This window comes from Prionailurus bengalensis, chromosome B4 (assembly GCF_016509475.1).
Source record: "Prionailurus bengalensis isolate Pbe53 chromosome B4, Fcat_Pben_1.1_paternal_pri, whole genome shotgun sequence".
Classification (NCBI taxonomy): Eukaryota; Metazoa; Chordata; class Mammalia; order Carnivora; family Felidae; genus Prionailurus; species Prionailurus bengalensis.
Window position 1 is genome coordinate 34,856,078 of NC_057358.1, and position 10,684 is coordinate 34,866,761.

General features: G+C 50.3%; 1 long non-coding RNA gene across 2 annotated transcripts; it reads left to right on the forward strand.

The window, feature by feature from the left end:
- Window positions 1-319: 319 nt before the first annotated feature.
- On the forward strand, window positions 320-4,963 carry LOC122472650. 2 transcript variants are annotated; one of them, XR_006294491.1, is made up of 5 exons: window positions 320-448; window positions 1,739-1,848; window positions 2,214-2,318; window positions 2,552-2,635; window positions 3,406-4,963. It is a non-coding gene; the product is annotated as an uncharacterized LOC122472650 (long non-coding RNA). The 2 variants fall into 2 exon arrangements; XR_006294490.1 differs by having other exon boundaries at window positions 3,409-4,963.
- Window positions 4,964-10,684: the final 5,721 nt, after the last annotated feature.

Sequence of the window (10,684 nt, forward strand, 5' to 3'; positions counted from 1 at the left end):
GAAGTGCCTGGCTGAGGCTGGGAAGGGATGGGGCACCACTCTGAGAAGGCTCTTATTTTCGTGGAGTGGGTAGAAACTAGAAATAACATGTTGCCACTGATAATAACAATATGCTGGGTCTTGTCTGGAGATCTCAGAACACTTTTAAGGCACACATTTCTTATCCTTGGGAGACAGTCTGATAGCATCGTCCATAGGGTAATTAAGGCCTGCTAGTCTGACCACACAATGAATCATTAGAAAGCCCAGAATCAGAACTCTGACTTGGAGCCTGCCTGGGTTCTGGAATGTGTTGCCTCATACTGTCTTAGAACTTTAACTCTGGCAGCCACCTGCCAGACTAGCCAAGCCTGCCTAACCTCTGCTCACCTCAGCTTAAACATCACTTCCTCAGAGATACCTTCCCTTCACCTGCTGCAGCTCTCACTTACCTCCTGGGCTCCCCACGGTCTGTCCTTCTATCTGCATTGGGGCTTACCACCTGTGGCGCTTACCCCTCCAGCAGACTGCAGGGCATCCCCTGAGCAGGGGCCTGCTTCATCCTCTCTGTTTACCACTACATCCCTAACACCAATACTTCCAGAATCACTTCACAGTGGTTCCCTCTATCTCAAACCTGGCATTTGAAACTTGGTGTTAGGTAGGTGGGGTTGTCAAGGAAGATGCTGGAACAAATCCCTGCATTTCCTGAGCGGGTTAGCTGGTGACTATGTGAACCTACAGTCCCCGTGGTATGTGTGATTCAGTGCCCTCACCCTGGCAATCGGCCGTTTGGTGAGATGAACGCCTGCCTACACCCAAGACTCCAGGTGCTCAGCTGCAAGCCTGGTGGTTAGAAGTGGCACAGGGGCAGACCCAGAGGGGAGGGAGGGACACAGGTGACTGTATCCCTCAGCCACGTGGCCTTGCCAGGCACCAGGGAGCCAGGGAACAAATGAGGGGTGTTGCCAAGGAGGGTGAGTATCACCCTTCCTCCAGCTCCTCCGCCAGCAGCAGCCCCCGCCCTGTGGGAACGACACGCTGAAAATCCCTCCTCCGAGACCCAGGGGAATTTTCAGCTTTTCCCTGCTCCCTTGGAGGAGGAGACACCAAAGTGCAGCTCTTGTGTGTGGTTCTGTTGAGCTCCACCAGATCCCTCCCACCCCCTAAGTAGCGAGAAACAATGACAGTGAGCAGATGTTTGCCCCCAAGCTGCTCAGGGCGAGGCAGCATCTCCCACTCCTGCCTTGGTGTGGGAGCCCCCCCCTCCCTGGAGGAAGAGGATGCCTCCCAGTGGGTGGGAAGAGGGAGGGGTGGGGCATAGATTGAAGGAAGGAGAGCCAGGCCTAAAAGGTGCGGCAGATGGTGCCGAAAGGGAAATTCCTGTGTGCCAGAGACAGTGTCCTGGTTCTGTGTCCCAGCAGCTCTCTCCCCCACCCTCACCCTTCTGAGCTCATACTTCACGACACCCTCGTAAATGGAGTCCTGGGGTGGAAGGCCCCGCACCTTGCCCAGTGCACAGGCCATCCTACGCCTTCCTAAACCTTCATCCCCCACCCGCGTGGGCCTTGCCTCCTTGGCCAGTCAGAATGATTTGCCAACAGCTTAGGGCCTTCTGTGCCTAAAGCCCACACTGCTTCCCTGGAACTTTACTCAAGTCTTATTCCCTAGAGCTGCAGAGAAGTTCTGCACGAGAACATTTCTAGCATCCTGGGAAATCGCTGAGTTGTTTGCGTTATCCTGTCTTCACTCACCTCAGATCACAAGTAGAGAGCAATGAAGCTGGAGACCCTCAAGGTTTAGGATTCCAAGGTTCAGTGTGCGCCTGACTGCTCAGCTGGGAGTTTCCTTTGCTTTTATGGATTTCAAGTGAGAACCACTTTACCGGTCAAGTAAATGGACCCCTAAAAACAGTGGACCCCCAAAACCACTGGACAGGAGTTTAGGGAGGTAGGGGTGCCATTTCTCAGGTGGATCAAAAGCAGACGAAGATTCCCTTGGGGTGGGGGAGGACCTAGGTCCCCAGGTGTTCTCTGTGGGGAAACAGACTACTGTCCTCCTCTGAATACAATTGGAGGTCCCCATCCTCCTCAACACCCCCACCCCATCTCTACTATGGAACATTTTCATTTTTTCTTGGTAGAATGGGAAGCACTTTTCAAAGTTACAAGAACCTTCTGATCATGGCACTATTGGATATCCGAGAGCCAAGAATCATTTTTGTCTTCCTACAGGTGAGGGAAATGAGGTCACTTGTCAAGAAATGTACATTTTCTCAGAAAACATTGTTGCAATGGAAGCAGCAAGGCATAAAACAGAACCCAGGAACTGTTGAAAAGGTCGGTGGGTGTGTGTTCCTTGGGACTAGAGAGCCACCACAGACAGACTCATTCTTGGATGACATTCTGACTCTAAGCCTTCAAAATCCCCTCTTGGAGAGTGACGATCTGCTGGTTGGTGCTAGGATTCAGGTCACCCTCCTCACTGTAGGTTGGTGGCCTGACATTTCCAGGCCATGGCACAGTCTCAGACTTACCAGATCCTGTAACCCGTGATCTGCTCTGCCTTTCAGCTATCACCCACCCTGTCTGAGCCTCAGTTCACTCACTTGTATCCAGAAGCCTCAACAGATAATTGAATAATTAAGTGAAATCATGTAAGTATGAATGGCTCTGATAGATCTTAAGAACTCCAATATTACTTCCCCTTTTCTTAGGTTTCCCTTAAAGAGAAGTGGGGGTGGGGCATCCCTAAACGCAGACCTCCTCACTGCTCAGAGGCAAAGCCCACTGGCCAAAGTCCTGACAAGGTAACACCCGCTAGTTCCTCCTGAACGTTCTCTGCCATGAGGATATAGTAGATAGTCTCAGCCTCGCAGGAGGTCGGTAGCACACTCTCTGTTTTCACAGCTAAGGAAACTGAGGCTCAGAAAGATGAAACAGTTTATCCAAGGTCACAGAATTACAGAGGACAGCAAGGCTGGACTTCAGACTCTCAATCCCCTGTATTAACCACCAGACAGTGTTACCTGCCTCTCGCCCACCACTGCAGCAGAAAGGCAAACTCATTCCTGCATTCACCTCATAAGAACCTTGGCGTTATCTTCCTGGGGAGGCCTAGCCGGCCACACAAACAACCAAAGCAGTTTAGGGTGAAGGTCAGGGGCTGGCCGAACACGGGAGGCAGTCTCAGGCTGTGTCTGGCTGTGATTATGTCAGAGACTGGGCTGAAATACTGTAAGTGGTTAGGAGGGTGAAAGCGTGATGTTGGGGGGGTGGGGCTGGTTAATTGAGATGGGAGGGGAAGGTGGGGGTGAGTAGGCGCATCCAAGCTTTCAGATCCGGTGCTGTTCCCGTAAACAAGTACAACCCTCAGCTCCCTGGAGGGCCTGAGGAGCAAATGTGCGCATCTCTGCCTCCTTCCCAGCAGCTGTTCGCTGGAGGACACAGCCCTGCCATCTCCACAGTCCTTCACCAGGCTTTCCCCAGCCCCCAGCTCCAGCCTCAGGAAGTGGAGCTGCTGAGAATCTCTCCTCCAGCCTCGCCTCCTGCCGAGAGTGTCCTCTGCGTGAGCATTTCCTGGCCTAATTAAGCTGGGTAATGAGTAGCTAAGAGGGAGGGGATAAAAGCCCTAGGCGGCTTAGAGCTGGGACAGTTTATGACAGGGGCGTCTGCAGCTGGTGACACTCTTAGGAAAGTTATTTCTCATAACCTGGGAAGTTGCATGCTGTTTCCATAGCACAGTGAGCCCCAAGGTAAGCACAGGGAATATTGCACTTAAGAGGGACCAGCTGGAGGGTCCTTAGAGGGTCCTGAGTGGGGTGGTACTGGGGGGGTCTGAGAAAAGGACTGATCCCAGCTGCGGAGCAGTCCTGAGCCGCCCAGGCTAATGCCCTTGGCTTAGCCCCAGGCCGGGGTGTCCTTGGTGACCACGTGTGACTCCCCAGGCCTGGGGTTTTATATTTCATTTGAATGATAGGACTGTGCACTGTGGGCAGTTTCCTAAGACCGTGTCCGCCCCGAGTAAGGAAATCTGAGCCAGACGCTGATCCTGACTCCCCTCAGTCCTCTTTTAAGGTGCCCAATATTGTGTCCTGGAAAATACCAAGCGCCCAGCAGCCAAGCAGGAGCCCTGGGGGACTGGGGAAGGCTGACAGCAGCCTGGCCTTTCAGAGACCTTCAAAGGCCAAAAGTTGACTGTTTCCACTTCCAACCTCTGCCTCAAGAACCCAACTCCACAACCACAGCCTGTGTACCTTGGCACCGTGTCTATTTCATTTGTTTAAATCACTTTGCACTGAGGCATTAGTTGGCCACCCCCCACCCCGCACCCCCTGCTCTGGTGTGTGAGGGGGAGGCAGTGTGTTGGGGCCTGGGTCTTGGAGTAGGTTTCATCACTAGAACAAGGGTTTCCCCCTGTACAATCAGGGCTTTGGCGATGCCTAGCCTCCAATGTGCTATGAGCGCACAACCTCCACTGTCCATGAGTGGGGGGAATGGCCAAAACGTGGCCACATTTCCCAGGCCTTTCAAATTAGGGGACAGTATGTGCACTTTTACACCCAGGAGCAACTTGCTCTGATTATCAGTGTAGAGAAGAGCTGTACCCAGTGAATGTTACTGATGATGGAAGAGCTCAGCCTTCCTCCTGCACTCCAAAATCGCTATTTTGAACTTTTCTAATTTTCTTTCTTTTTTTTTAAGTAGGCTCCATGCCCAATGTGGGCCTTGAACTCAAGATCAAGAGTCATATGCTCTACCAACTAAGCCAGCCAGGTGCCTCTTGATCCTTTCTAATTTTCTGAAGAAGACTGTTTCAGGCCATGTCCTCAGAACCCCACTTCCTCTTGGTGGCCAGAGCTCAGGGCCCACGGCTACAGGAAATTTGCAGAGTCCCTCCTTTTTTTTGTTTCTCTTCACTCTCTCCCCTTTGCTGTTCTCATAATCTTATCTACCCTCTTGGCCTGCTTCTCTTTCTTTTTAACCCATTTTTTATTGAGATATAATTAACATATAATTTGTATGAGTTTAAGATATAAAAAACGGTTTGCTCCATGTATATATTGTGAAATGCTTCTCTTTCTAAAGGAGAATGGTCAGATCACAAATAACCTGGTGTCTCCCATCTTTCCCTCCTGCTGTAGTTGTCCTTGGAATGGAAGGAGACTTGGTGGCCAGACGCCTGACTGGGGAGAGCAGGTCTGAGCTGCACCCCCCTCCTCTGCAAGGACGCCTGGGACTCTCAGAATTCTGAAAGGGGGGTTCTGGAGTTCAGAAGAGGGGAGAGCAGGCCTGGTGGCTTTCACTGTGACCTGACCACCCTGCACTGGGTGGCCAAGCCCAGAAGTCTCTGGCATCCTCCAGCCCTGCAGCAGCTGGGCAGGCCCTGAGAGCCAGCTTACTCTGAATGTGTAATCCTGGTTAAAAAGAGAAAGGGGGAAAGATCTTGTAATTTCCCAAGACACAGACAATTGAAACCTTATACTGTTGTCAAGGGAGTCCTTTCACTAAGAGAGGCAGGGAGAGACAGGGAGAGGGAGGAAGAAGGCGAAGGAGGAAGGAAGGAAGGTGTGAGAGAGGCCATTCGGGACCCAGCACTGGGCCCAGCTAGGCCATGAGTGCTCCGTGTGTCACCTACCCCAGTCATTGGCCTGATGCTGACTCTTAAGGAGAGCTGAGAGAAGAGGTCTACCGGGTGTGAGAGCAGCAGTGCCCGTGGCTTTTACACACCTGCCATCCCCCTCTGTCCTCTCTCCTTTGGAGCCTCTGTCCCTTCTCCAGAGGACCAGCAGCTCCTCCTTGCCTTCCCTGCCTTTTGTGGGAGGGGGGTCAAATGCAGTTGATAAAAAGGCACAAAGGCCTTCAACACACCAATAAGAAGCAGTTCTTTCCTTCTTTCATCCAGCAAATAGTCATTGATCAATTGGATGAATGAAAGAAATACTATTCCATGCAGTCAAATGCATGGTCAGGGAGGAAAACCAGTCCAACCTGACTTGGAAGGGTCCTGGTTGCTCACCCTTTTTCAACTACAAAGGATTGCAGGTGTTTATCAGGCTAAAACCACAGAAATTTAGGGAGGCTGCTTTGGGACAAGCTCTGTGCTAAGTGTGGTTTGGGAGACACTGACATATATGGCAAAGCATCTGTCCGTGAGGTATAGCATGCCATCTGGCTGGAACAGCAAGGCCATGAGCCCAAACAAGTGGGGAACAATATACAAGGAAGTCCAATATGGAGCCCAAAGGTGTGATAGGGCCAGGGAATGGCCCCACAGGTCAGTTCTTTTGTATCTTACAGAGAAGGCTTTTTTTAGGTGAAAATTCCTAATGTCACTCTCTGAGTCAGCAGTGGTTTGTTGAGCTCCCATGGTGTGCCCAGTACTGGCCCAGGTACTGGTGATACAGCTGCAAACACAACAAACTCACCACCCTGGGGGAGCTCACCCTACAAGACTTGACTTCATTCTCATCCATGCACTTTTGTATTTCACAGTTCATTCATTCATTTACTCATGTGCCAACCTTACTCAAAAAGGAATTAAGGTAGTTTATAATTAATGGATAAAACAAAAAACCAAAAACCAGATTAATAGTGGAGGTCCAGGCTGTAAAGGAAGCTAGGGCAAGAGAATAGTTATACCAGACAACCTAGATTCAGGGAAGTGTGTAACACTGAGCCTAAAAATCAGCTCTGAGCTGCCTGGTGATTGTGTCAAAAAGGGAAATAGTGTGTCTGATAAAAGAAGTATTTCTTGGGGTGCCTGGGTGGCTCAGTTGGTTGAGCGTCCGACTTCGCTCAGGTCACGATCTCATGGTCCGTGAGTTAGAGCCCCGCATCAGGCTATGTGCTGACGGCTCAGAGCCTGGAGCCTGCTTCAGATTCTGTGTCTCCCTCTCTCTTTGGCCCTCCCCCCATTCATGCTCTGTCTCTCTCTGTCTCAAAAATAAATAAATGTTAAAAAATATTTTAAAAAAAAGAAGTATTTCTTGTGCAGGTCCCTTTGGGAACTAACATCCAGGCTCACTTATGACCACTATCCCATATGTACTCAGCCATGATCCAGTGCACGCAGTTTCTGCAGAAGCATTGGGTCCTTGGCACATGTGTTCTCTCATCTGGAATGTTCTGCCTCCTTAATCTGAGTGAAGACCATTGGCCGTGCTTCAAGATCCAGCACAGACATTATTTCCGCTCTGTGCCCTGTGATCAGGGCCGGATGTTTCCCTGTGTCCACAATCCTCCTACCCTGCTCCATCATAGCCCTCTCAGGGTACTGTAGCTGGTCCTTGTTTCTTTCCCCACCATCAGGTGAGCTTCTCCAGAGGTAGAGCCCTGTCTCCCATCTCCATGTTCCCAGGGCCTAGCACAGTGCCTGGTTCAGAGTATCCAACAAGTGTTTGCTACAAACAAAAAAAAATTTTTTGCACTTATTTACATGCCAAGCACCATGCTAATTTTCTTGCAAGTATTTAACCCTTACAATTTTACCCTGTAACATTGGTGCTATTATTATGCCAGTTTCACAGATGAAGAAACAGATTCAGTGGATTGCCTGAGGAATCCTAGTACGGAGCTAGCCTTCTAACGCAGGTTGGCCTCACTTTGAAGCCATTGGGGGGTATGAGGCATTTTTAATTCATGGCCTTTAATTAGAATTATTTTTTTCTTTAATTAGATTGTGAAGGAAAGAGTGAAAGTCTTCTCTCTCCCACAGTGGCTAGCACAGTGCTTTCTAGTAGGAATTTGCAAAAGCTTTTCTGGCAGCAATAGGTCTTAACAAAGACAAGTGGAGAATTACACTGCTGGCTTGCAGTGCAGTAAGACGGAACTTTACGTTGCCCTAATTAGCCAGTTGGTTTAATCACATTTGTGGTGCTCACAGGCCTTAGAACTTCCAGCTGGAAGGGACCTTAGCTCTCATCAACTCTTAACTCCCACATTTCACAGCCAAAGAAACAGTTGCAGAGAGATGAAATGGCTTGTCTAAGGGCACACGTCTCATTAGTTACAAAGCAAGGGCAAAAACAGATCTGACTCCTACCACCCTGAATCATTCTCCACTTTGATGCACAAATTCAACTCCATTCTTCAAATAAGGTGAGAGGAAAGTCCGGAAGTGGGGAATTCCCTCTAAGACAGTGAGTGCCTCCTAGAGGGAGGGTGGGGGAGGTCAGTGGTGGGCACTGGCCAGCCTCTCCTTCCAGCCTGTTCAATAGCAGCCACTGCTTCTCCTTCCCCCTCCCACACCCACCATATTTCTTAGAATGGTCACTCATTGCCTTTTCCATGACTACATCTTCCTTCTCGGGTTGTGAGAGCCTCTCTTGCTTAAAAGAAAGGTATCAGCGAGCATCTATCCTAACATTTACTGACTCCGTACTATGAGCACAGCCTTGGTTCAGACTCCTAAAAGGAGGCCTGTTCTCCTAGCTCCTGACACCAGTTCTCAGCCAGGTCCTCTTTTGCCCCCAGGGGACACCCAGCTAGTGTCTGGAGACATTTCGATTGTCATAAGGAGGGGTTGGTGGTACCAGCATCTAGTGGGTGGAGGCCAGGGATGCTACCGAAAATCCTGTAAGGCACCAGACAGGTCCCCACAGCAAAGAATTCCTTGACCCAAAATGTCAGTAGTGCTGAGGCTGGGAAACCCTGCTCTCCAAGGAGAAGGAGGGGAGAAGTGTTCACTTCTACCTGGAATATTTCACCTGCCTCCTCCCACCTCATGCAGTGGTTCTACATGGACCTTTTCAGAGTCTCTGGGTTTGCACCCGCCTTTCCACTGTCCATTTTCCATTTGGTGTTTCCATTTTGTCTCCCACAGAATATAAACAATTTTACCGAGCACCAGGTGGGGCCTCAGCAGAATGCTTGGTGTTGCAGGCATGTTTCATTAACTTTGCTTTGTCACTTCACTTCACCTGAAAAATATGGAGTAGTGATAGTATTTCCATTTTACCAATGAGAGAACAGGCTCAGAGAGGTAATGTAACTTGTCCAGGGTCATTCCACCATTCACCGTTTCAAACCCAGCTCCTTGCTATCCAGTCTAATGTTGCTGCTACTTTCCACAAAATAGCATTGGTTTATGCAAACAGATTTGAAACATTTAGCAAATGGAAGCCAGGTTTATTTTCCTCAAACAAATCCACTCCCTGCTTGTCCATAAAACAGTAAAGAGAGAGCTCTGAGTTGTATGTCAAGTATACTTCAATTACAATTTTTACAATTTATTTATTTATAATGTTTATTCATTTCTGAGAGACAGAGAAAGAGTGTGAGCACGGGAGGGGCAGAGACAGAGGGAGACACAGAATCCGAAGCAGGCTCCAGGCCCTGAGCTGTCAGCACAGAGCCCACTGTAGGGCTCGAACCCATGAACCATGAGATCATGACCTGAGCCAAAGTCAAATGCTTAACTGACTGAGCCACCCAGGTGCCCCTACAAAATTTTTTTTTGAGAGCTCCGAGGAAATAGGGAAGCCTGAGGGTGAAGACAGGCTAGTACACTGTCTTCCCAGTTACATCGGCTTCAGCTTCTGAGAACTCAGGTGAGCCAGTAGTAACCCAAATTTAAACTCTAAATTGCCAAGGAGTCCTCTGGGGGATCCTCCTGACACACACCTCCCCTCCCTGGGAGGCACTCACCCACCCACCGAGGTCTTCAGTAATGCCTACCATTGGCACTGGGGACTTATTAAACAGCACCAACTCAGAGCTTCTGCCTACCAGAGTCTGTTGTGACAACCTTTATTTTGGTAATAAGAATATACCATGTGTGTGTGTGTGTGTGTGTGTGAGAGAGAGAGAGAGAGAGAGAGAGCATGCATGCAGGCTACCAAAAAGATGGCCTTTATTCAGGGTTTAAACTGGGCCTTGGCCTCCTGGCCTCTCTGAGCTGTTTCCTGCTGCCCTCCATCCCAGGGATCTGCCTCCCCTGCAGTCTGGATTGGAGCTGGGCCCCTCCTGGCTTCTGCTCAGGTTAACCCCTTCCTTCTAGCTTTCCTGTGCTTGGCAGAGGGGCTCTGGGCCAAGTGGCCAGACACTCACTGGCTCCAGGGCTGTGGATGCCATAAACTCATTTTCCTTGGGGACCCAGAGCTCCACGAATTACTTTCAGAAAGCACAACTGTTTTGTTTGAAATGGCTCTGGGAAGGGGAGAGCCCAGGGCTCTGTACACATGTTCCTCATTTGCCATTGGTGGGGAGCAAGGGGCAGAGGGGGGCTGTGGAGGGGCGAGCTGAGGGTGTGCTGGGGAGGCAGGCACAGGAGGGGAGAGCCGGCGGCAGCTGCTGCTGCTGGGAAGTTTGGCTTCAGGGAGGAATGGAGGGAGAGAATGCTAGGAAGAAGGGGTGGGACTTGGGGACAGGGGCGGTGTCATGGGGGAGGAGGGAGCAGGTGGTGACTTGTTTATCTGCTCAGCTGTTTTGTGTCCAGGAGCCTGAGAGAGAGACAGAAGCAGCTGGGAGAAGAGAAAGCAACCCGGCCAGGGGCCCTCGTGGTCCCTCTGCCCTAGCCACGGGTTCTGAAACCACAGCAAAACCACCAGAGAGTGATTCACAGGGGTATAGGCTGCCTACTCTGAAAGGTTTCTTTGGGGCCCATATGCTAGTTTCTGCTGGGCAAACACCCTGGCAATGCCCTCCTGGCCTTGGAGCAGCGGTGCTGATGGGTAGGCATTCCTGCTGGGTTAATACTGGCACAG